Source organism: Talpa europaea (genome assembly GCF_964194135.1).
Source record: "Talpa europaea genome assembly, chromosome: 13".
Classification (NCBI taxonomy): Eukaryota; Metazoa; Chordata; class Mammalia; order Eulipotyphla; family Talpidae; genus Talpa; species Talpa europaea.
In genome coordinates, this window is record NC_140080.1 from 51203722 (window position 1) to 51230549 (window position 26828).

General features: G+C 40.3%; 1 pseudogene across 1 annotated transcript; it reads left to right on the forward strand.

Moving 5' to 3' along the window:
- The first annotated feature begins 1960 nt into the window (after positions 1–1960).
- Positions 1961–2478, forward strand: LOC311182796 (myosin regulatory light chain 12B-like; annotated as a pseudogene). The gene has a single exon. The product of its transcript is annotated as a myosin regulatory light chain 12B-like (transcript).
- Positions 2479–26828: the final 24350 nt, after the last annotated feature.

Below are 26828 nucleotides of genomic sequence, written 5' to 3' on the forward strand. Positions count from 1 at the left end.
TTCATATGTCAAAGGAGAAAAATGTCATCGAAGACCCTACCAGTGTGGCCCATGACAGTTGAATGTATTAATCTATTCATATTTGAAAGTCCTAGTCACTGCTCACAAGAGCTATTAAACTTCCTGTAGACATGGATACAAAATTCTATTCTTTCCTTGTTTTTTCTTTTTGTTATCCTAATTAAACTATCTTTATTGTTTTTTAAAAAAGATTTGTTTGTATTTATTTACGCATAGAAGAACTGGGGTGCAGACCAGAGGTGGGGGGGGGGTGAGAGAATTCACCAGAGACAGAGTGGGAGCAGAAAAGGTGAATCTACTGAAATACCCTGCTGAGGGGAGCAGTGGACAAGACAGGAGAGGTCTGCTGCGCCATGTGTGTATCTCCCTGGCTGGGGTTCGAACTCAAGCTGCATTGGCTGGTGATAGCTTGATTGCACTGAGACTTTAACCCCTACGCCACCAGGGAGGCCCCCCTTAAACTATCTTTATACCCCTATGGCCAGTTAAGTGTCATAGAACAGATCCAACAGGGGAATAAAAAAATTCTTACGAAGTTGTAGAGCATTTGTTTTTGTTTTTTTTTCTCTTTTTGAAAAACAATAGTCTTCTTCCTCATAAAAGAAAGTCATAGATTTTTAATCATGGATAGACAGCTAATCACTGGGACCATTTCTTGTTTCCTTGGAGCCGTGTGGGCTCATCACAGATAGACACTGCTTGCCTGCAAACTTTGCACATCATGGGATATCATCCCCAGGGCATTGAAACACTGGGAACTTGGGGACTGTGCAGCCCTGTGCTAAACACTTACATAATGTTGCTTCTCGTTCTCAGCAACCCCGTAAGGTAGATTATTCAGATTTTAAACATTCATTGGGTGAAGTGTTTGCTCAATATAATAGAGGTAAACAGGTGACAAAAGTAGGTTTTAAAACCCCATTTGATGTGAAACTATTCACCAGAACCCTAGAGCCACAGTGGCAGAATATGAGGGCAGGGAGTGGAGGCTCTGGGCCCAGAATTCTTACTTCAAAACGTATTAATAAATGGGTTTTCTGATTTGGATCCCTTAAAGGGTCCTGCAAAAAGGAGGGGATTAGAAAAAAAATTGCAAAACTCAACTTTGTACATTTGAGGTACAACTACAACACCAAAGTATTTCCATTATACCATCTCCCTCAGAAGAGAATATTTGACATTATAGAATGTTTCAGGTAGTTAGTAAATATGTTTATACTTATTTTAAAGGTGTATATTTCTCTTAACAGAATATCAACCATTATGGGTTGACTGGTGGGAACAGTGTGAGAATAAAGTCTTACTTAGGATTTCACAAATATTAGAGAAATTCTTACAGTTGAAATGATAAAATAATTAGATTCATTAATGCTTCTCTGTAACCGAATGTAGACAGTGCTTTTTAAAAAATGTCAAGAATTTTAAAGCAAAGCTATTAAAGGTTGTTACGGTTGTTTTTTCAGCAGTCAAAAATGCACTTTTCAGGGGCCTCCCCTGGTGCCGCAGGCGGTTGCGCGCAGCGCTGTGAAGCTGTCCGCAGCCTCTGCAGCGCCGGTTCGATCCCGGCCGCCGGCGAGCGTCCCACATGGCGCACAGACCTCTCCTGACTCACCCGCTGCTCCCCTTAGCAGTGTATTTCGTCAGTCTGCCTGTTCTGTTCCCCGCTCTGTCTGGTAAATCCTCTCACCCTCCCGCACTTCTGGCCGGTACCCCGGTTCTTGTATAAATAAAAATCTTAAAAAAAAAAAAACGTCCTTTTCAGGAAGTGCCGGCGCCGCCACTGTCCGCCGCAGCCCCGCGCCCCGGCCGTGACCCGTCCTCTAGCGCAGGGCAGCCCGCGTTCTAGTGTCTGGCAGCGGAGGGAGAACTTAGTACCTCGGACTGCAGCTGCGGTGAAAGGTAGCCAAGGCCAAAAGCTTAAAAGAATTAAATAGACACCATGTCGAGCAAAAAAGCAAAGACCAAGACCACCAAGAACACTCCCAGCGCGCAACATCTAATGTGTTTGCCATGTTTGACCAGTCACAGATTCAGGACTTCAAGGAGGCCTTTAACATGATTGATCAGAACAGAGATGGTTTCATCGACAAGGAAGATTTGCATGACATGCTTGCTTCTCTAGGGAAGAATCCAACAGATGCATACCTTGATGCCATGATGAATGAGGCTCCAGGGCCCATAAATTTCACCATGTTCCTCACGATGTTTGGTGAGAAGTTAAATGGCACAGATCCAGTAGATGTGATCAGAAATGCTTTTGCTTGCTTTGATGAAGAAGCTACTGGCACCATTCAGGAAGATTACCTGCGAGAGCTGCTGACAACCATGGGAGATAGGTTTACAGACGAGGAAATGGATGAGCCGTACAGGGAGGCACCGATTGACAAAAAGGGAAATTTCAATTACATCGAGTCCACCCGTATCCTTAAAAATGGAGCAAAAGACAAGGACGACTGAAAGAACTTATGCTAAAACCTTCCAGTTACTGTGTCTTACCTGTTTTATCTCCCTCTATCTCCCAGACACTTTCCCCTGCCCTCATAGACCTGTTGCATGCAGCTTAGTTTCACAGCTTTGCCTCTTCTTTTTGATGTATTTATTCTAGATCTTTCTGCTACTTAGCACTTGTATAATCAGACTGCAAATGGGGATGAGGTTGTAAATTGTATTGAAAAAGAGATTTTGAATAAAAATCAACAAATGTGAAAGCCTAAAAAATGTACTTTTCTTTTTAAAATGATCAGGGAGATGAAGAAGAAAATCCTGGTCTACCCATCAGTCCCTTCATGGATCATTCTTCTCTGCAACTGGCAAAGCTCCAAGAATCGTTTATCACCCACATAGTGGGTCCCCTGTGTAACTCCTGTGATGCTGCTGGTTTGCTACCTGGGCATAGATAGAAGCAGAAGAGGATGATGATATTGAAAGTTGTTAAGCAGAAGAGGATGATGATACTGAAAGTTGTTATGGTGAACAATTAGATACAGATGAAGAAATAGAAGATAACCTAAGTTCTAGTAAGAATATAGGGAAACCATGATTTCTTTAATGTTCTTAAGGTTCATTTAATGTGGATTTGGATCTTTTATATCTAAAGGTAGAGATTCAGTGGTCATACCGTGATTAAAGTAACTATTCTAAATACCACCATGCTTATGCCATCACACAAGCATTCTTAGTTACAGCAGCATCTTTACCTGTGCTTGGATGATGAAAAGCAGTCAGCACCTCTGAATGTATATAAGGCAGGAGAGTCCTAGTGGCTAGCCTTCACCTCACCTCTCCTCACACCACCCTCTCACCAACCCACCAGATAGCTGAAGAGCACAACTTCTGAAGCAGTAGCCTGATAACCTGCCCTTCACCTAGATTTAGGCAAAAGGTCAAAATAAGTGGGAAGGAAGAAAATACACTGACCCTAAGAGGAGAATCATGTTTTGTGGCATTATGAATTTGAATTACCCAATTGTAAGGACACTTTTTTATATAAGGCAGTAAGTAGAAGGGAAAGAAAAACTTTTGTCACCTTTGTAAGTGTAAATTGAATCAGTTATTTACTCTTTTAAATAGAATTTAAATTACATCTAATTTTGTTTTGTTTTGTTTTCCAAGCTTGCTGTAAATTGGAACAGATAACTTACCAAAAAACTACCCCTTTCCTACCATGCTATGTTCAAGATTAGCAGAGGGAAGAGTAATCTTAGGTGATTGCCATCAGAGTGTCAATTTAGGAAAGTTGACTACCTTCTAAAAATCATTTATATTCACTAGACTGTTGACACTTGTGATAAATTCAATACATTAAAAATATTTGTTTTTAACTGTGCATTATTAATCATTTGACATTTCAATACTATCCTCCCCTCTCTTCCACTCACAATATTTCCCCCTAATTCCATTCTCTGCTTTATTCTTACCCATAATAGTGAACACCATTTAGCATACTTATGTTTCATTTTTGTGTTTGATTGCCTAGGTCTTTCCCACTAGAAAATGAGCTCCATACTGCAGGAATTATTATCTTACTGTTTACTACTATAACCCTAGTGCTCAGAAGCCTGCGTGGGATATACTAGGCACTTAGATATTTGTTGAATGAATGAATAAATAAATGAATCGTATTACAATGATTAGAACATATTTGTTTTACATTTCACAGAATCACAACGGAGGAAAAGTAGACGATGACTATTTTGTCAGCTAATGCATCACCTCACGGAAAACCACAAGATGTGGAAGGAGATCATAGAAGAAGAAAAATGTAAAACTGACGGGAATAAACTGCAGGTGGAAAATTCTTCTTTACCTCAGGCTGATGAGATTCAGGTCATTGAAGAAGCCGATGAAGAGGAAGACAGACAGGCGGAATAGAGGACAGGATGGGCTGGAGAAGCCTCAGGGCGGTGCTCAGCGTGAGAAACCCTCGCCTAGCCTTCACCGCGCGTCGTCCTGCCGACCATTCCTGTGTGGCCGAGCCTTAATGCTGGGAGAGGATCGTCGCTGGGCTGGTCTTTCCCCTACTATTGTGCACTTTCACGACATGGACTCGAAGATTATTTGTAGAGCTTGACTTCAGCTGACTCACGTTGAAAAGCCCTCACTTACTGCCGTCCCTGGAGTATATATGTTTTGTCGCGACACCGCTCTGCTGGGTAGGAAGCTTTTCAGGAGGGGTAGCCATAGCTGAGCTCGAGTGACTGACTTCCGTTTGTAGAGTGGCCAGAACTTTTTGTTTTCATGAAACAGATTCATATTGTATATTTCCAAATGTGTCTTTTGTCTTTGAATGTCTTGGGGGTGGGGGGGGAAGGTCTGTGCCTATCTCAAAAGGAATCCAGTGTTGCCTTTCTAAGGGATTTGTTCAATGCAATACACTGTTCAGTGCTGTCCTCCAGGGTAGGTTTATCCATGAAGGACTGAGTGACCTTTGTTATATTTAACAAAATCCAGGTGCATCAATTTCTGATGCTTTTTACTGTGATGTATTATCTACTATGTTGTGTTTGATTTCTTTTCAGAGTATTCAGGTTTGTCATGGATATCAGAAGTCTGAATTCCAGCCTTACTGACTTTATATTTTATGGTTGAATTTTAAACTGTTTGGGTTTAACAATGAAGGGTTTCATTCTTTGGTCAAAACTTCTTATTTTTACTCTTGCTCAGGATTAGTATTTTTAACCTTAGTTTAATACAAACACAGCATAGATTTGTCAGAAGAAAAAATTTTGTCCTAATATTGATGTTGACCTCTTAAGAAATGAACATTATTTTCCCTCTTCCTAGATAGATTTTGGATTCATTAAAGCCAAAGGAAAGGAGATATCTGTCTTTTGCCTTAACGCAAAATCAAATAAAGCTAATCCTATTAAGATAAAGAACAAAAACAAATAGTGTGAGCTCTAAAGGACACATACATTGAATAAATAATTGGAATGTGTGCTTATCTTTAGATCCTTATCTTAGTTCTCATAGATAAAGTTACTGTAAAATTGATGTTCATTAATCTATTAATTACCTTCTGTCTCAAGCTACATGACAGAAATGACCTATGACTACTTTTATTTATTTTTTTTTAAAAGCGACAGTCTTTTTTTTTTTATTTATTTGTTTGTTTTGTTTATACAAGCACTGGGTACAGTCAGAAGCGCGGGAGGGGGAGAGAATTCACCAGAGCCAGAGCGGGGAGCAGAGCAGGCAGAAGGACCGAAGTACACTGCTAAGGGGAGCAGCGGGCGGCAGGAGAGGTCTGCGCGCCATGTGGGACCCTCCTCCGGTGGCCGGGGAGCAGCCGGGGATCGAACTGGCGCCGCAGAGGCCGCGGGCAGCTTCGCAACCCAGCGCTCAACCGCTGCGCCACCGGGGAGGCCCACCTATGACTACTTTTAGAGCTCATCTGCAAATCTAATTTCTAAGGCAAAGTAAATAGTGGGACTATGTAATAAATTTTATATAACAAATCTAAATATTTTAGTAAATCATTTCACCCAAAAGCACCTTACTAAACACATTAAGGTTATTCAAGAAAGTTGATCATATTTACCATGTCTTTAGGGTTCAGATATGTAACTTACTTACAAAAAAATATTTGAACTATAAAGAACAGCTAAAATTGAAAATGGTAGGCTGATATTTTCCATTATTGTTGAAATATATTATTTATTATATCTTGTATTTTGGATTTGTGCAGCTTTTGTAGACAGTGAAATAAATTTTCAAAGTTACTCCTTTAAAGTATGATTTCAGCAGGTACTTTCTTACCTGTCAGCAATTTCTTACCTATCTAAAGTATTTGGCTTATCTGAAACATATCAATTAAAGATCTATTCAAGTATTGGAAGGTTTGAACCTCTATAGTTTCATAATATTTAATGAATCACCAAGTTGTATTTATTAGACGATGTTAAATGCCAATTCCCTTCGTGCTGCTTTTGCTACTATTGCCACCTCATTTGTAAACTGGTCCCACATTACTAATAAAATTTTAACTAATTTATTTAATTTGCACTAATAATGCATATATCCTGTGCTTCTATTTCTCTAGGTCACAATTTGCATCCTGTATAAATACTCAGATATTGCTTTCTCTCCTGCCAAATACAAATAGGTATAGGTGTATAAATTCACATATGTATGTGTATGCATCAAATTTCCAAACTTTTATTAAAGTTTTGTATTGGGATTATTTAGTGTATATTTTCTCAAAAGGAGCATGCTTTAATTCCATTAAAGATACTGTTACTGAGAACTCATTTTAAAATAAACTTTCAATTATTTAAGCTTTACTAAATAATTGACATACAGTAAAATATCCCAGACACCAAAGTATCCTTGCTGAAACTTAAATTCATTGATTGTAAGAAAGGAGCATGAGGACACATTAAGTATATATAAATGCTATTAGATGGAATCTTATGCACATTGCTGTAAACCATACTGAAGATTCTGTTTTTGGTTTTTATTGAGTAATATTTTATTACAATAATTTTCTTTTTTTTTATAAAGAACTTTTTAAAAGATTTATTTATTTATACAAGCACTGGGTACAGTCAGAAGCATGAGAGGGTGAGAGAATTCACCAGAGACAGAGAGGGGAGCAGAACAGGCAGACTGATCAAAATAAACTGCTAAGGGGAGCAGTGGGCACGACAGGAGAGGTCTGTTGCGCCATGTGGAACCCTCCTGGTGGCTGGGGATCAAACCGGGCGCTGCAGAGGCTGTGGGCAGCTTCACAGCCCAGCGCTCAACCGCTGCGCCACCAGGGGAGGCCCTATTACAATAATTTTCATCATGAATTTGCTGTTTTAAGTCATTACCCTTAAATATATTGTAGGACTAAAAGATTATTTCTGCCATTGCTTAGTCAGAAATTTACCCTCTTTCTAGATTGCATCAACTCATAGATGCATCATCTTATACAACTTTGTACACACAAAAAAATGGACAGTGCTAACTCTGGTTTCTTCAGTTTCCAGACTAATCTGATTGACTCTCGAGGGTGTTTGAGAGAGCAATTGGCATGTAGAGCAAGGATGAACAGCTTCTTAGAGGCAGGTGACTTTTATGCTGAGAACTGGAGGATTATGAAGTAGCTCGGAGATGACTGCATGGGGAGGGAGAAGATCAGTGTGTGTAGAGACCAGGGGATGAGAGAGATGCCACACTCTCCACACTGAAGGAGTCAAACGAGATTAGCAGTGACTGGAACAGAGAACAGGAGGAAATGGTAGAGAGCAATGGTGAATGAAGGACTTATACAGAAAGTATCACATGGGCCTCCCTAGTGGTACAGGCGGTTGAGCACAGCCCTGTGAAGCTGTCGGCAGCCTCTGCAGTGTGGGTTCTATCCCTGGCCAGGGAGCTACCCACGTGGTGCAGCAGATCTTTCCTGTCTCACCAGCTGCTCCCCTCAGCAGTGTATTTCGGTCAATCTGCCTGTTCTGCTCCCCTCTCTGTCTCTGGTGAATCCTCTCACCCTCCCGTACATTTGGCCTATACCCTGGTTCTTGTATGCATGAATAAATAAATCTTAAAAATAAATCACACGCCACTTAATTTTCATTCTTAAAGGAAATGGGGAACAATTGAAAGAATTTTAATCCAGAAGTGATGTTCACATTTTATGAGGATCATACAAATAACATACTATAGTGCTCACTTTAGGTAGCACAAATTGGAATGATGCACAGAGATTAGTATGTCCCCTGCATAAGGAGGACATGCACATTCATAAAGCATTCCATCTCTTCTGGATGGAAATGGAGATTATGCTAAGCAAAATAGATCAAAATGAGAAAGACAAATACTGGATGATTTTACTCATGTGGCATATAAAGAAATATAAGCAAAGAACATAAACAAAACAGACAAAAATTATCCAGAACAAATCCTTGAACTCTGACTTGCAGAACTGAGGCTTCCAGAAAGGGAGGGAATGTCAATGGACTATGGTAGAGGATTATTGGTGCCTTGGTGGTGGGTGTGGTGTGATAATGTGTTGTGGAGGTGTGACCCTGTGCTGTGAAACATATACAGTATTGTAAACCAATAGTCTCACAACAAACATAATTTTTAAAAAGTAGTATGGAGGATTAGGCATAGTAAGACCTCAGCGCAAATAGCTAATGACATACTCATTGGTAGGTCTGTTTCACTATCTTATGTCACCGTGGTATCACCATGTGACCCATCTGACTTTTGTAAACTTTTCTAAATGCTTTCTGAAATTTTCAAGCAAATACAGGTACCTGATAACTCATGTGTTGGAAGTATGGGTGCATTCATAGATGAGAAGCAAATGCAGTCGGTGTCAAACAATGATTTAATGTTTCATGGGATAGACATGTTAACAGAACAATCCATTTCTGACTGTCTCCTGATTTTACAAGGCTCAGAAGGAAACCAGGAGGCCCTAGGAGCTGCCACTAGCTGGCAGGTGAGTGATTCTCCAACCTGGAATTTCAGTTTTAAAAGGGCCAAATCCAGGGGGACTTGCTACTGTGGCTGTCAGTCAATGACAATGCCACTCAGACGAAAGAGCTCCTTCAGTTTCTGCACCATCCGTGTGCCCAGGGGTCGACAGCAGGCCTCTCCCAGCAAGGGGGCGGGGTGGCCCTGATGTCACAGAGCCTAAGATGGGGAAGAGAGGCCCCGGATTCCCCACCTCTGGCCCTGGGGTCTCTGGAGGCTCTGCCCACACAGCCCCACACCCTTCCCAGGGCCTTCACCTGCCCAGCTCTCCCCAACCCCTCAGCGCCCCCCCTTCACCTGCTCTGCTCCCCTCCAGGTGCTTTACCAGTTCCATTGCCCCCCTGGGCCTTCACCTGCTCTGCTCCAGGGACATCTGTGCTCCAGGGACATCGGTGCTGCCCAGACTTTTGTGCTGCAGTCCTGTGAGTCTCATGCTGCTCCTGACTGGGCCCAGCCCCTGAGCCCTCTCCAGAGTCTTGCCCTCCCCTAGTGTGCTGCTGTTTACCATGGCCACTGGGCGGCTGCATTTTGTGGGACCGGGGGACTTCTGCGGGGTGTGGCGCTAGATGTTCTTGTCTCTGTTGTGGGGTCCGATTGGTGGGCAGCAGCAGCAAAATGTCAAGATGGCATTTAGGACCCTCCAAGCTCTGGCCCTCTCACCTTGGCTGCCATTTTTTACCTGGCTGGTTCCTCCTAATTGGGCCCCTGCATTGTTATGGTGCTGGAGGTGCCAGCCACGTCTTGGGGGAGGTCCTAGGGTGGTGCTGGAGGGCTGTGGGGCTGGATTGGTGGTGTTGGTCCTGCATTCCTCATCCCCCTCTGGCTGGGGGCCTGTCACATTGGTGGTGCTATTTTCCGGGATGTCCTCCAGCTGGGGGCCTGGCACGGAGGTGCTGCTCTCCTCCCAGGCATCCTCCAGCACCGGGCCTAGCGCTGAGGGTCTGCTGTTCTCCAGGGTGTCCTCCAGCAGGGGGCCTGGCACGTAGGTGGTGTTGTTTTCCAGGGAATCCTCCAGCAGGGGCCTGGCCTGGAGGTGGTGGTGTGCTCCTGGGCGCAACCTGGTGTTGCAGGCCTTTGAGTATTCCCGGAAAGCTCAGGCACTCCTCGGAACCCCGGTCACCCTGGGGCACAGTGTGAGGGAAGGGCTCCCAGAAGGTGACTTACCGTTTCTCCTCATAGTCCACCTCCTCTTTCCTGGAGCGGAGGATCAGGTATGTTCCCAGGACATCATGGTATTTTTCTGTTCTAAGGCCCTGCAGATTACCTCTCTCTGGTACCCAAGGCATTCCATGGTTCTCATTATGGCCGGGTCCTGGTGGCTGAGGATTGCCTCGCCGAAGGTCAGGAGTCCCTTACTCATTTCCACCCAGGGGTGCTGCTTGAGACTTTCTAGGGTGCTGCGTTTCCGGGAGTCCAGTGCCAGCATTTTGTTGAGCAGGTGGCGCGGCACTGCACCGAAAGGTAGAATGGCAGGTACAGGAACCCGCTCAGGACGCGCTCCCTGATCTCCCCGACACTGGTCCCCCTGAAGGGCAACGTGCTGGTGACCATCTGCTAGAAGACGACTCCCAGGCCCCACGCGTCCACCCTGGACTGATATACCGCTGGTGGAGGGAGAGCTCCAGGGCCCTGTACTCTGCGCAGCTGCAGTAGGTGCTCAGCGTGTGGTTGAGGCAGCGCACGCTGAGCCCGATGTCCGCCAGCTTTATGTGCTTCTCTCCCACAAGCACAATGCTCTTGGGCTTCACATCCCAGTGGGCGATGCCTTTGGGCCAAGATGATCTGCCTGAATATCTGGCAGGCCTCATTCTCAGTGAGGCGCCCCCACTTGCTCAGATAGTCCTGCAGGTCGCCCCCCTCCACATACTCCATTACCAGCTGCAGCTCCTCCCTGGTGCCCACCACCTGGAACAGCTCAACCATGCACGGGTGGTGAAGCGCCTTCAGGCACCCCACCTCACCCGCCAGGAGCCGGAGGTTGCGCAGCTTGGCCTCCCGGGGGGTTTTGATCGCCACCTTCGTGCTTGTGAGCGCGTGCAGTGCCAGCCTCACCTGGGCATGGGCGCCCTCCCCCAGTGTCCCGAGCACCAGGTGGGTTTTTACTTGACGTCCCTGGAGAGTGAGACGCTTAAGCATAGCGAATGTGGACTTGGACTGTGCTGACTACGCTCACAGCCCTGACTGTGCTCACAGCCCTTGCTACCTTGCTAACAACTAACTCGCCTACGATACTAACAAATGTACTATTAATCTAACATTAAGGGAGTCTCCCTGGTGGCGCAGCGGTTGAGCGCTGGGTTGCGAAGCTGCCCGCGGCCTCTGCCGCGCCGGTTCGATCCCCGGCTGCTCCCCGGCCACCAGAGGAGGGTCCCACATGGTGCGCAGACCTCTCCTGCAGCCCGCTGCTCCCCTCAGCAATGTACTTCGGTCCTTCTGCCTGCTCTGCTCCCCGCTCTGGCTCTGGTGAATTCTCTCACCCTCCCGCGCTTCTGACTGTACCCAGTGCATGTATAAACAAAAGCGAACAAACAAATAAATAAATAAAACATGCCTCTATTTAAAAAAATCTAATATTAATAGTACTCTAATATTACTAGTATTCACTAAGCTCAGTTACTTACAGTGCTCACTTAACTCTACCAGCAATACTAACTTCACTAGCCTTACTAGCAATACTAACCACACAAAAAATAAATGAAAATACACAAACAAAAAAATTACAAATGAGATAAAAATGTAAAAATATGATAAAAACAAACGAATTACAAACTAACCACTAAATATAAGACTAAAACATAGAACAACAACAAAGACAAATAGAACAAACAACAGGAGAACAAACAACAATTAGAAACTAAGAACAAAACAAAAAAAAACAGACAAATAACAAAGGGGAAAAAGAACAATGAAATGACAACAGAAGGGAAAATGGAAGCGAGCACACAAAAAAGGAAAACCAAAAAACTAAAAACTGAGGGCCTCCCTGGTGGGGCAGGGGTTCAGCGCTGCGCTGTGAAGCTGTTCGCAGCCTCTGCAGCGCGGGTTCCATCCGGCTGGCGGGCAAGAATCCCACATGGCGCGCAGACCTCTCCTGCGCGTCCACTGCTCCCCTCAGCGATGTGTTTCTTCAGTCTGCCTGTTCTGCTCCCTGCTCTGTCTTCGGTGAATCCCATCACCCTCCCGCACATCTGGCCTGTACCCCGGTTCTTGTATAAAAATAAATTAATTAAAAAAAATTGAAATAAAAAATTAAAAGAATAAAGACAAAAACAAAAATATAAGCAAATAATAAAACAATAAAGGAAAATAAAAAACAAAGAAATAAAAGGAAAAATAGAAAAATATAAACAAAGGAAAATAAGAAAAAACAAATAAAAATAAAATAAATAAATAGCTAAAACAAATAACTAAATAAGTAAAAAAATAAATAAACCAAAAGAAAACCAAATACACCAAAACACACACTCTCTCTCTCTCTCTGTCCAAGTCCACAGGTCATTACCCCAAAGCTTCCTGGCTCCTAAGGACACAGCCGCAGTCCGGGCAGGGCTTATGTAGGCTCCATGGTTGCCATCACAGTGGCTCTTTATGAAGTCAGAGCCAGGGGCCACAGCCATGGACAGAGGGAAACCCCACTGGTTTTTCAGCCTTAAAGAAAGAGCTGCTGCCAAAAGGTGTGTTTATATGACTTACTAGAGATTGAAAATACCTAGGATAGACTGTAAAGCAACAGGAAAGAGACTGGACTCCATATTTAATCGTTAGAATCAATTTGTACTGGAGAATAATTGGGTATGGTGGTAAGAAAGAGGTGTTGGTGACTTTCAGATTTTTGACTTATACAACTGTCATGATCATTCACTGAGATAGGGTATACCAAAGAAGAAGGAGATTTTGTATGTGGATGGAGAGTGAGGGGTGTATATATATCTCACCTTAAATGCTATTGATCCTCTCTCTGAAGGAGCCTGACTGATAGAAAGCACCAAATATGAGGAACAATCATAAGTGAGAATAGCAGAAATATATAGATGCTGCACTGCATTTTCAAAGACAATAAAACTAGGTATGAAATATTTAAGGAAATATGGAGTGGCAAAAAGTGAGCAAGCAGTAAGAAATAATAAAACATCACCAGGAAGGACTGACTATAAGACTGATAATAAACTTATTATCAACAATGGAAGCCAGAAGATACTACATTATCTTTTAAGTTCTGAGAGGGGGGAAAAAACTGTCCACTCTCAGTTAATCAGTACAACTACAGAAAATGAGGGTAAAATACATTTTTAGATAAACTGAGCTTTTCCCATCAGTAAATTTATCTTAACGAAATTGTTAATGCAGTGCTTCTAAAGTTTGCTATAATGTGCATATGAATAATTTGGTGATCTGGTTAAAATGCATATTGTGTTTACTAGATCTTGTGTAGATTGCAAGAGTCCGGTTTTTAAAAAGTAGGTCCCCTTAAGGGTGAGAATTTCTTAAAAGCTCTCAGGTGGTATAATACTGATATTGACCTGTTAACCATTCTTAAAAATATTAAGAGAAAAAAAATTAACAGAGGAATTAAGCTACTTAAGGGTCTTGTATCATTTAGGAAAAATATTATGATACTGACATTAGTAAAAATAAATATGAAAATAAATGTGAGTTTAAAATGAGCAGGGAATCTGAACAGACATTTTTTCCAAAGGCATGTAGATGGTTAATAGGTACATGAAAAGGTGCTCAGCATGACTAATCAACTGGGAATGAACCACAATGAGATATTATTTGACACATTAGAATGTCTGTTATCAAAAACACAAGAAATAAGTTTTGACAAGGATGTAGAGAAAAGAGAACCTATGTTTACTATTGGTAGGAATGTAAACTGGTATGGGCCACTGTGGAAAATATGAAGGTTCCTCAAAAACTTAAATATTAACTACTATATGACCCAGCAATTCCGTTGCTGGGCATTTATTTGAAGACAGAAACACCAACTCAAAAAGATATGTATATTCTTATGTTCACTGAAGCATTATTCTCAATAGCCAATGCATGGAAACAAACTGTCATTTGCTAGATGCATTGATAAATAAAACACAGTATATACAGCCAATGGAATACTGTTCAGACATTTAAAAAAAAGGAAACCTATGCCAAGTTAAGTCAGAGAAAGACAAAAACTGTGTGGCCTCCCTGGTGGCCTAGAAATTAAGTCTCTATCATCACTACAACCTGAGTTCAATCCCCAGCCAGGGAGCTAACCCACATATGGCGCAGCAGACGTCTCCTGTCTTGCCCGCTACTCCCCTTAGCACTGTATTTCATTACACCCACCTGTTGTGCTCCTCACTTTGTCTCTGGTGTATTCTCTCCCCCCTCTCTCCTATACCCCCTCACCTCTGGCCTACACCCCAGCTCTTCTATGCATAAATAAATTAATAAATCTTTGAAAAAAAACTGACCTGGCTAGCACCTGACCTAAGGCTTCCAAGGGCCTGAACTGTGAGAAACAAGCTTCTGTTGTGTATTTTATGTACACATACATAGGTACATTTTATGTATACATACATAGGTATATTTGCTATACATATGTACATATTTATTTTTATATATTATAAGGACGTAGGAAAACAGAATAAGGAAATAAGGAAATAAAAGACAAAACAAAAATCTCGACAAACCCATGGACCAACAAAACTAAGACAAAACTGGTGTAATTGTTTAAGCATAAAAAAAGCTCAAATATCGGTACTAGGAATGAGAAAGGTATAGATTAGGATGACAAAAGCTGTTCAACAATTTTATTCTAATAAATTCAAAAACTTAGTTTTCTGGGAAAACTCCCAGAAAAACACAAATTACCAAAAATCACTCAAAAAGTTAGAAAACCAAAGTAAAATTATAAACAACAAAGAAATTATATCAGTGGTTAAAAATCTACCCACAAAAAATCCAACCAGGTCAAGATACTTTTACTAGAAAATTATACAAACTCAAGGAACTGAATATATCCATTTTATACAAAATATTCCTGATTATATACAAGGAAGGAATACCATCTCACCCAATCTACAAGCTATTATTTTGATATTGAACCTGAGTATAAGAAAAAATTACAGACCAATCTCATTCCTAACTCAGAAGCAAAATTCCTAGATCAAATCTGCAAGTTGGTTTTATCCAAGGAATGCAAGGGTGAACTACCATTGGAAATTGATGAAAGTAATTAAACATTAGCCAATTAAATGAGGGGGAAAGGATGACAATCTCAGTAGATGTAATAAATGATATCACCCTTCCATCATTTAAAAGAGAAAGAAAACTGGAAGGGAAATGAGGGAGGAAGATAAAGAGGCAAACCTAGAATAAAAAGAATTTAAATTTTGGGGTACAAACAAAACAAAGTAGAGTAAGGGTCATTTAATGATGAAATGTTAGAATTGTTCCTTTAAGCAGACAAGAATGCTATCACTTTTCATTAGCGCTCTATTGGGGGTTCTCACCAGAGTATTAAGAAAAATAAATAAAAGCCATAATAATTATAAATAAAGAAACAAAACTGTCATTATTTATAGTTGAATGTAATAATATAATAGAACATCTCAAGGAATTCCAAGAAAGGATAAAATTAGCGTTAATAGAAAGGCTAGCACTATTGTCATATACTATCAGTCTACAATTTTCAACTATATCTTTATAGAATAGCAACAAATTCTGTTATTACCAATTTTAGTTTGGAAATGGTCCCCAAGTGCAGGGTCCCTTACTCACTTTAATTCTCCTCAAGAAGCTTCTCACCTAGTAAAAATTCCTAGTTGGTGACACAGCAATGAAGGACTTGTCTCTATCCCACCAGATACGTTCTCCCATTTCCTTTATTTACCTTCTAGGCTTTTTTTTTTCTTTTTCTTTATGTATTTTTTTTACATCAGTGTTCATTTTTAAACAATGTTTGCTTCCACCCTCCCCAGCCCCCGATGTAGTCCCCATAGAATTTCCTTCACCAGTGCACCCTCCATCCAGGCTTAACATTGTTTTCTTACACCCCTAGGGAAAGAGCATCACTAGGAAGATAACACCTGAATTGCTGACCACCAGGTGACAGCGAAAGCAAGCTGGTGTCAACCGAAAGCTCCAAACACTTGTTTGCAAGCATGAACATGCTGACCCTTGCCCTCTCCCTCTTTACTCCCTTGTAACTCTGGACAAATACTCCTATCCTCTGCGGAAGAGCAGGGCCATGGTCTTTCAGACATGAGACTGCAGCCCTCTTCAATTTGTCAGCAAATTAAACTGTTTCCTTATATTGGCTAAGGGAAACAGAGGCCAGCATTCAGTATCGAGGGTTTCCTGTTCTTTGTTTTTTTTTTAAATGTATTTCTTACATCATTTTTCATTTTTGCACAATGTATGCATTTTCATCTGGTTATATTCCTCATACAATTGCATCCCCCTTATTTTGACCCCAATCTCTCCTCTCCCTGCCCTCCAACCCTCCCCTCCCCCCATAGTATGTCTCTGGTTTATAGTTTGTTGATTTTGATTTTTTCTTTATTATAGTTATTCTTTTTCCTGGTCCCTTATTTAGGTTTTCTAAACTCCTGCTATGAGTGAGACCATCCGGTATTTTTCTTTTTCTTTCTGGCTTATTTCGCTGAGCATGATCCCTTCCAGCGCCATCCATGTTGCTGCAAATTGCATGAGTTTATCTTTTTTTGAATGCTGAGTAATATTCCATTGTGTATATGTACCACATCTTCTTGATCCAGTCATCTATTTTTGGGCATTTGTGTTGTTTCTAAAGCTTAGCTATTGTAAATAGTGCTGCTATAAACATAGAGGTGCAGGTGCCCTTTGGAATTAATGTTTCTGTGTCCTTTGGGTAAATACCTAGGAATGGAACTGCTGAATCATATGGAAGCTCTATCTAATCAAAGCTCCATGGTATTGGAACAAGAACAGACACACAAGCCAATGGAACCAAATAGAAAACCCAGAAATAAACCCATAGATTTATGGTCAACTAATCTTTGACAAAGGAGCAAAGAATATGCAATAGAGAAAAGAAAGTTTGTTCAGCAAATGGTGCTGGGAAAACTGGGTCACTACATTCAAAAGAATAAAGCTTGACTACTACCTCACACCATGCACAAAAACCAATTCAAAATGGATTAAAGAACTAGACATAAGACCTGAAACCATAAAATATATAGAAGGAAATATAGGTGAAACACTACATGACATGCACCTCAAAGACATCTTTACAGACGCGTCACCCAAAGCAGTGATAGTGAAAGCAAAGATAAACAGCTGGGACTACATCAAGTTAAAGAGCTTCTGCACAGCAAAAGAGACAATAACCAAAACGAGGAGAATCCCCACTGACTGGGATAAAATTTTTACACACAACACAACACTAATGATAAAGGACTGATCACAAAAATCTACAAAGAACTGATGAGACTCAACAAAAACAAAGAAAATAATCCAGTCAAAAAATGGGCAGAAGAGCTAAAAAGAAACTTCTCCAAAGAGGAAATGCAAATAGCCAACAGGCATATGAAAAAATGTGCAACATCACTTGTAATCAGGGAAATGCAAATCAAAACTACCATGAGATACCATCTCACACCAGTGAGAATGGCACATATTAAAAAAACGAGCAACAACAAATGTTGGCGAGGATGTGGAGAAAAAGGAACTCTCCTGCACTGTTGGTGGGAGTGCAAACTGGTCCAACCACTGTGGAGAGCTGTGTGGAGATTCCTCAACCTACTAAAGGGTTTCCTGTTTTTTAAAGGAAAATTGTTAAAGAGAACATTCACAATTAATTTCACTGGGAAGTTTGTCAAGTAGGGATCTGGTTGTCAAGGCTTTGTCTCAGTCTGTTTTCCCTAAAAGCTGTTTCAATATAATCAGTCTGAATGAACATACAGAAAGACTCCAAAAGAAATGAAAAATCCACCATTAAAAAGATGCAATCTAAGAAGAGTAAAATATGCTGTTAAGTTCAAATAACTGATTTCAGTAAAGTGTAAATACAGAAGGGCTGGTTTAATAGGAACTCTAATGATACCAAGTCCTGGGAGCTATTGCCGGTTACCTACAAAACTGCTTTTCCAGTTTAAAAAAAAAAAAAAAGGCAGAGAGTGGCTTACAACGTATTCTAAAAATACACTGTCTGCATCCACTCCATTCTGAAATAGACAGATTGTTACAGGGCAGGGAAAGGGGAACTTAACCCCTCCTGGGCACCATCCTGTCACAAGATGAAATGTTTTTAAAGGAACATGGTGGTAAATTAAAAGAGATCCAGAGAGGGCCTCCCCGGTGGCTCAGCGGTTGAGTGCTGGGTTGCAAAGCTGCCCGCAGCCTCCACAGCGCCAGTTCGATCCCCGGCTGCTCCCCGGCCACCGGAGGAGGGTCCCACATGGCGCGCAGACCTCTCCTCCCGCCCGCTGCTCCCCTCAGCAGTGTACTTGCGTCCTTCTGCCTGCTCTGCTCCCTGCTCTGGCTCTGGTGAATTCTCTCACCCTCCCGCGCTTCTGACTGTACCCAGTGTTTGAATAAATAAATAAATAAAAACAAATCTTTATTAAAAAATAAAGGAGTTATAAAAATAAATAAATAAATAAAAGAGATCCAGAGAGTGTTAAGAACCAAATCATATAAAGAACTAGAATATTTAGTCTGCAGTAGTAAAGATAGACAGGGGAAGCCAAGGGAGAGTTTTCTTCAAACATTTAAAGGGCAGGGTCACATATTTAAATACCTACTACTATAAGACAGATAAAAATTGTAAATAATGATATGTACTTGGTGTAGTGCATGCATATCTATGATGTAAAAAGCCAGAATTCAACTCCAATATTTTGTTACTTAAAATGCCAGTTTAATATTGATAGAAATTCGGGCCTCCCCTGTGGCGCAGCAATTGAGCACTGGATTGCGAAGCTGCCCACAGCCTCTGCAGTGCCGGTTGGATCCCTGGCCACAGCGAGGTTCCCACATGGCGCGCAGACCTCTCCTGCTGCTCCTGCTGCTCCCCTAAGCAGTGTACTTTGTCAGTCTACCTGCTCTGCTCCCTGCTCTGGCTCTGGTGAATCCTCGCACCCTCCCGTGCTTCTGACTGTACCCCAGTGCTTGTATAAATAAATCTTAAAAAAAAATATTGATAGAAATTCATATTTCTCCAAGAAAACTGACAATATAGATTTTTATAAGGAATCTCAATCTTTTTCATGTTAACTGGTTTTATTTTTATTTTTTTAAGATTTATTTATTTATGCATACAAGAGCTGGGGTGCAGGCCAGAGATGCAGGAAGGTGAGAGGATTCACCAAAGACAGAGTGGGGAGCAGAACAGGCAGATCCAGTGAAATACACTGAGGGGTGCAGCGGGTGAGACAGGAGAAGTCTGCAGTGCCATGTGGGTCACCTCCCTGCCCAGGGATCAAACTCGTGCTGCAGTGGCTATGGATAGCCGCACAGTGCTTTGTCTCAACCCCCTGCACCACCAGGGGGGCCCCTGAAGTTTTATTTTTTCATGTGCTCTTTTTTAAAAATTTTTTTAAATTTTATATATTTTTTACATCATTTTTCATTTTTGCACATTTTCATTTTGCACATTTTCATTTTATGCATTTTCATGTTGGTTATAGTCCCCACACAGTTCCCACCCCCCTTGTTTTGTTAAACTCATGCAATTTGCAGCAATATGGATGGAGCTGGAAGGGATCATGCTCAGGGAAATAAATCAGAAAGAAAAAGAAAAATACCGGATGGTCTCATTCATAGCAGGAATTTAGAAAACATAAATAAGGGACCAGGAAAAAGACTACTTAAAATACAGTAAAAATCAAAATCAACAAGCAACTATAAACCAGAGATACATTGAGGGGGAGGAGGGAGAGGAGGAGGGAATAAGGTCAAAATAAGGGGGGTGGGAATTATATGGGGAATATAATCAAGATGAAAATGCATGAAGTGCAAAAATATGAAGTGCAAAAATGAAAAATGATGTAAAAATATATAAAATAAAATAAAAACAAGAATTTCCTTTAATGAAATGGGAGAGAACTTCTGTTTTATGTCTTAACTTGAATGATGAGCATTCCTGCTGTAACTTTTCTATGTGCATGTTAATTAAATTTCACAAGTAAAAATAGGTTTAAAATAAAATAATCAATCTATACTGTAGAAAGTCTTTCTTTAAAAAAAAAAAAGATTTATTTATTTATTTATTTATTTATTTATTTATTTATTTATTTATTTATTTATTTATACAAGCACTGGGTACAGTCAGAAGCGCGGGAGGGTGAGAGAATTCACCAGAGCCAGAAGGGAGAGCAAAGCAGGCAGACTGATGAAGTACACTGCTGAGGGGAGCAGCGGGCGGCAGGAGAGGTCTGCATGCCATGTGGGACCTCCGCCCTGAAGCTGGGTTTCCAACCGGCACTCTTTGCAACCCAGCGCTCAACCTCTAAGCCACTGGGGAGGGCCCTGTAGAAAGTCTTTCTTAAGGGTTATTGGCTTTTTCCTACAATTTTTCTCTCTCCTCAAAATTTTTCAGTATTAATTAAATTTCTACCCCAAGATTATTTACCTTTATCCTTCTCAGCCTGTTTGTCAAGACTGTGTGTGTGTGTGTAGCTTTATATTATATAAATAATATACATATTGCTGAAAATTAGAATTTTTGCCTCTAGTTTGTAACTAATTACCATTATGACTTTGACGAGCAGACCACAGCTCATTTTTAGCTTCCCTTTTCCTCTTCTGAAACATAAAACATTTGACTTGAATATTTATAAAATCCTGTCAACCCCAACATATGAATTTATAGAAATCAATCTGATTAAACAGCAGTGTCCGCCCTAGAAAGAGTATGGTATCGGTGTTAACTAACTCAAGTTTCTTGTATTTTTTTTTTCGTCACACATTAAATGAAAATGCTACTAATCATTGGGTTAATTGTGAGGATTAAATAAAATAACACATTGTGTTAGCCAGGGTTTTCCAGAGAAACAAAATTTATCAGATGTGCGTATGCATATACATGCACACAGACAGACAAATAGACACCGACAGGGGAGGGAGTTAGAAAGATGAATTAATTTGACAGAATTATTTCAAGCAGTTGACTCACAAGGTCTGAAATTTTCAGGGAATGTTTCCAGGCTCTAATTCGTAACAGTAGTTGATGTTTGAGTTTAGATTTGGAAGACAGTCTGGAGGCAAATATTTTCCTTTTCAGAGGACATCATATTTTCTCTTAAAACCTTCAACTAATTGGATAAGGCCAATCCTCATTAGAGAAGTAAATCAGCTTTACTCAGTCTACTGTTAACTCACATCTGAAAAATACACGCACAGTAACATCTAAACTGGTATTTGACCAAACAACTGGATACCACAGCCTAGTTAGGTGGAGATATAAAATTAACAATAACACCTGTCTCTTAAGTGTTTGCCATTATGCTAATATTTACTTATTGTAAGTTCTTACTAACTGTTATTTGCTTTTCTTCTGATCCACACTTTGACTCCCCCCTCACCTTAGTTTAGCATTTAGTTCTATTCTCCACTAGACTCTAGGTTTATTGAGTTGGAAAGATGATATCTTTTTCTTTTTTGTAAAATCCAGCACATTTTCCAGTATATATTAGGCTCTCAAATATGTGTTGAATGAATGAATGAGCTGGGTAGATTTGGATATATTTTTTAAAGGAATCTGCAGTTGTGTTATACAGTTTTATCATATGCCCAACTAGCTTAATGCTTTTGGGAACTTTGGTTTTTCAATAAAGATGGATTTTATTGTATTGAAACTATTAAAAAATATTCATTTAAATTCATGAATTATTCACATTAGTAATCATGTGACTAATCAAACTGGTAGGGACACAAAATGTGAAAAATAAAATTTAATATGAATTAGGAATTTGTGCCATATAGTATGTACATTTTAGTTAAGCTCTTAATGTTTACCTGTCATATGCCATCCTCCTCCTACAGGGTATTTATTCCAGCCACTGATGATGACAAATATGGTCAGTATTCTGCTTAAATTCCTAAATGAAAATAGCTCCAACTAGAAATCTATTTTATCATTTAATTGTGAACAATTTGCTTTCTTTACAGGAGGAAAATGTTCTATATAAATACACAAATACATAAATTCATATTTGTCTCTTCTCTTAATTTTTTTTTTAAAGATTTATTTACTTATACAAGCACTGGGTACAGTCTGAAGCGCGGGAGGGTGAGAGAATTCACCAGAGCCAGAGCCGGGAGCAGAGCAGGCAGAAGGACCGAAGTACACTGCTGAGGGGAGCAGCGGGCTGCAGGAGAGGTCTGCGCGTCATGTGGGACCCTTGCCCGGCGTCCAGGATCAAACCGGTGCTGCAGAGACTGCGGGAAGCTTAGCAACCCAGCTCTCAACCGCTGCGCCACCGCCACCGGAGAGGCCCCTTCTCTTAATTTTTTAAGGTGCTTTTTCCAACCGAAGTCCTGTGAATTCTCCCAGTTATAGACTGGTGTCTGCTGGTTCTCTAACCGATCACCTACAGAATTTTCGGATACTGCTGATTTTCTTAATAAGCCAAGAGCTACTTTACACAAATCTCTGGGCAGTGCGCTCGATTCACCAGATTTTTATCAGCAACTTAAAAATTCTGATAGTAACTTATGTAACAAGTAAGTTACCTAAATGTTTATTATTTGTTTCAAAATGTAGGTTCAACAAAATATCAGTTATTTTGTTTATATTATCACTAGATAATGGGATAAGACAATCATCTTTATCTTTTTTTTATTTAAGTAGATTTTTTTTTGAAAGATTTATTTATTTATACAAGCACTGGGTACAGTCAGAAGCGCGGGAGGGTGAGAGAATTCACCAGAGCCAGAGCGGGGAACAGAACAGGCAGATGGACAAAGTACACTGCTGAGGGGAGCAGCGGGCGGCAGGAGAGGTCTGCGCGCCATGTGGGACCCTCCCCGGCGGCCGGGGATCGAACCGGCGCTGCAGAGGCTGCGGGTAGCTTCGCAACCCATTGCTCAACCGCTGTGCCACCGGGGAGGCCCATCTTTATTTATCTTGTAGTTTTTATTCTAAATAAACTTTCTCATTTCACTGCTATTATTCATTTTCCAACTTAAGTGAAATGTAGTGCTATTCTATTTATCATAAAATGTCAATAAATGTATAATACAATGATGAATTTAGTCTTTATAGATTTTAATGTCTATATCTATCTAGTGCCCAGTTCATATGTTTATTCTTATTTCTGCTTTGGTAGTAATTAGTATTTACCTCTGACCTCTGACTTTCAAAATATGTTAACACAGATACTTTCTAGGACAATCTTATTAAGTAGAGAGAGACTATAATATTTGTATATTTTGCAATTGAGATCTTGGTTAAAAATTAAGCAGATATTCCAATTCTACTTAAGTAAAAAAATTCTTTATTTTATCATATGTATTTATCTGTTTTATTCCATAAATTGTGGACATCAGATACCGAAATATGTTTCAATTTCTGAATCAGAGTTTGGTACAGATTGCCACAGTGGAAAATCAGGTAAGATTGCAAAATCTAGTTGTTTGAATTTAAGAGAAATTTCTAATTTTTTTTAATGAACGAATGAATGGCATCTTTAAAATAAAAATTGTAGTGTATTTATCTATTATATAGGAGCTGTTAGAGACAAATTATAAATAGGTGGTGAGAGTATTTTTAAGAGTAAAAATGAGCCATCATAAATAGTGAAATTAATTATAACAACATTGAAATTTATATAACACAATTTAAGCCCAAAATGGTTAGCACATATTTTTCTCAGGTATAGAGGAATTGTTTTAAGATTTGGTTATAGCATTCTGAAAGATTTTATATTTTCAAATTAGAAATATTATTGGCAAAATTGTAAAATTGTAATTGTTTTATAACTTTAAAAAATGTATGATTCAAGTATCCAAAAATAATTAACTAGGTAACTCACACCATCATTCCTTCTGAAGGTAGCTAGAGGAAAGCTGGACAAATTATTAACAACAACAAAATCTGCTTGAAGCTATTGAAGTACTAACAAGCTCTTTAAACTGCTCAGAGTTACCAGTATAAGATCTAGTTGGATGAGGATGAGAGAAATCCAAGAAAGTGAGCCTGAAGTGCGGGGCCATCGAAAAGGGTGTTTGCTGTTTCTAGGGGGATTAGTGATTGATAGAATGAGAATGATGCTTTACAGAGATCCATGGGAGCAGAAAGATAGAGACTGGAGTTGAAGGACTGCCATGGTAGGGATTACTTGGTAAACTCAGCAGTGCTGCACCCTAGGACTAAAGGTAAACCAGAAATAGATTGAGCCCTTTCATGGATTATAGACTCATATCAATCCCTTCATATATCATAAAATTCACCCTTTTATAGTGTACAGTTTAATAGTTTTAAAAGGGTTGTTTAGCAAACAAAGAAAGCAATCCTTCACAAATACTTCTCAAAAAATAGAAGAGTGAAAACTTCCCTACTTATTCTGTAAGACCAGTATTACCCTGATTCCATGACCAAACAAGACCAAAACTTGGTCTTGCAAGAAAACTATGGAAAAATATCTTTTATGTTCATGGATACAAAAACCCTAAACAAAACACCAGCAAACTGAATCTAGGAGCACAATACAGGGTTACCTGTGACCAAATGATATGCATCTCAGGAATTCAAGGATAGTTTAAAATTTGAAAACCAATCCATTTACTATATCACATTACTAGAATAAAGGTGGTAAAGACCACAAGATATTCTAAATAGATGCAGAAAAGGCAAAAGACAAAATCCCATACTTTTTCTTGATAAAAACATTAAAACTACTAATTTCAGGGACATTCCTTAACCTGATAAATGGCATCTTTAAAAAACACATGACTAATATTTTTTTATTTTTTTATTTTTTAAAAAAATATTCTTTTTTTTTTTTAAGAGTTATTTATTAATTTATACAAGCACTGGGTACAGTCAGAAGTGCGGGAGGGTGAGAGAATTCACCAGAGCCAGAGCGGGGAGCAGAGTAGGCAGAAGGACCGGGGTACACTGCTGAGGGGAGCAGCAGGCCGCTGGAGAGGTCTGCGCGCCATGTGGGACCCTCCTCCCGTGGCTGGGGAGCAGCCGGGGATCAAACCGGCTGCCAGAAGCTGCTGGCAGCTTTGCAACCCAGCGCTCAACTGCTGCGCCACCGGGGAGGCCCACTAATACTTTTTTTTAAAGATTTATTTATTTTTTATACAAGAATTAGGGTAGGACAGAGATGCGGAGTTGCGGGGGTGGCGAGAGGATTCACCAGAGACAGAGCAGGGAACAGAACAGGCAGATGGACTGAAGTACACTGCTGAAGGAAGCAGCGGGTGAGACAGGAGAGGTCTGTCCCTACATGTACGTTTCTCCCTAGTCAGCTGAAAATGGAACTCATGCTGCAGTGGCTGCGGATTGCTTCATAGGTTGCATCTTTTTTTTAATTTAAATTTTATTTTTATATTCCCCATACAATTACAACCCCCTTATTTTGACCCCAATCCCTCCTTTCCCTGCCCTCAACCCCCATTGAGTGTCTCTGGTTCATAGTTGTTTGTTGGTTTTGATATTTTCTTTCTTATAGTTATTCTTTTTCCTGGTTCCTTATTTAGGTTTTCTAGATTCCTGCTATGAGTGAGACCATCCGGTATTTTTCTTTTTCTTTCTGGCTTATTTCGCTGAGCATGATCCCTTCCAGCTCCATCCATGTTGCTGCAAATTGCATGTGTTTGTCTTTTTTGAATGCTGAGTAATATTCCATGGTATATATGTACCACATCTTCTTGATCCAGTCATCTATTTTTGGGCATTTGGGTTGTTTCCAAAGCTTAGCTATTGTAAATAGTGCTGATATAAACATAGGGGTGCAGGTGCTCTTTGGAATTGATGTTTCTGTGTCCTTTGGGTAAATACCTAGGAGTGGAATTGCTGGATCATATGGAAACTCTATGTTTAGTAGGTCCAGAAATCTCCACACAGCTCTCCATAGTGGTTGGACCAGTTTGCACTCCCACCAACAGTGCAGGAGAGTTCCTTTGTCTCTACAACCTCGCCAACATTTGTTGTTGCTAGTTTTTTTAATATGTGCCATTCTCACTGGTGTAAGATGGTATCTCATGGTAGTTTTGATTTGCATTTCCCTGATTACAAGTGATGTTGAACATTTTTTCATATGCCTGTTGGCCATTTGCATTTCCCCTGCTCCACCAGGGAGGCCCATGACTAATATTCTTAATGGAGAAAGACTGATGTGTTGCCCCTGGGATTAGTAGTTAGATAAGGACATGCTTTCTTTTCAGCACTTATATTCAGTGTTTACTGGAGATTCTAGCCAAGACAATTAGAAAGAAAATGAAATAAAGGTATCCTTAACTGCCCTGTTCACAGATTATATACTTTATGTAGAAAATCCCAAAGACAGCAGACACATGTTACTACTAGAACTTATAAACAAGTTGAGCAGTCACAAGACAGAAGTTCAGTGTACAAAATCAATTATATTTCTGTATGTCAGCAATCACAAGTTGAAATTAAGAGGACATTTCCATTCACAATAGTATCAAAAAGAATCTAGTTAGAACAAATTTAACAAAAGGAAGCGGGAGATTTATAAACTGAAATCTATAAAACATTGCTAATAGTAAAGAAAATCTAAAAAGAGCCCTGAGTATTGTCAACAGGGCTGGCTGTTCTCCCAAGTTTTTCCATAAATTCATTGTGATCCTTATCAGTTTCAGCGTGACTGGTAGAAAATGTCAAGTTGGCCTTAATATTG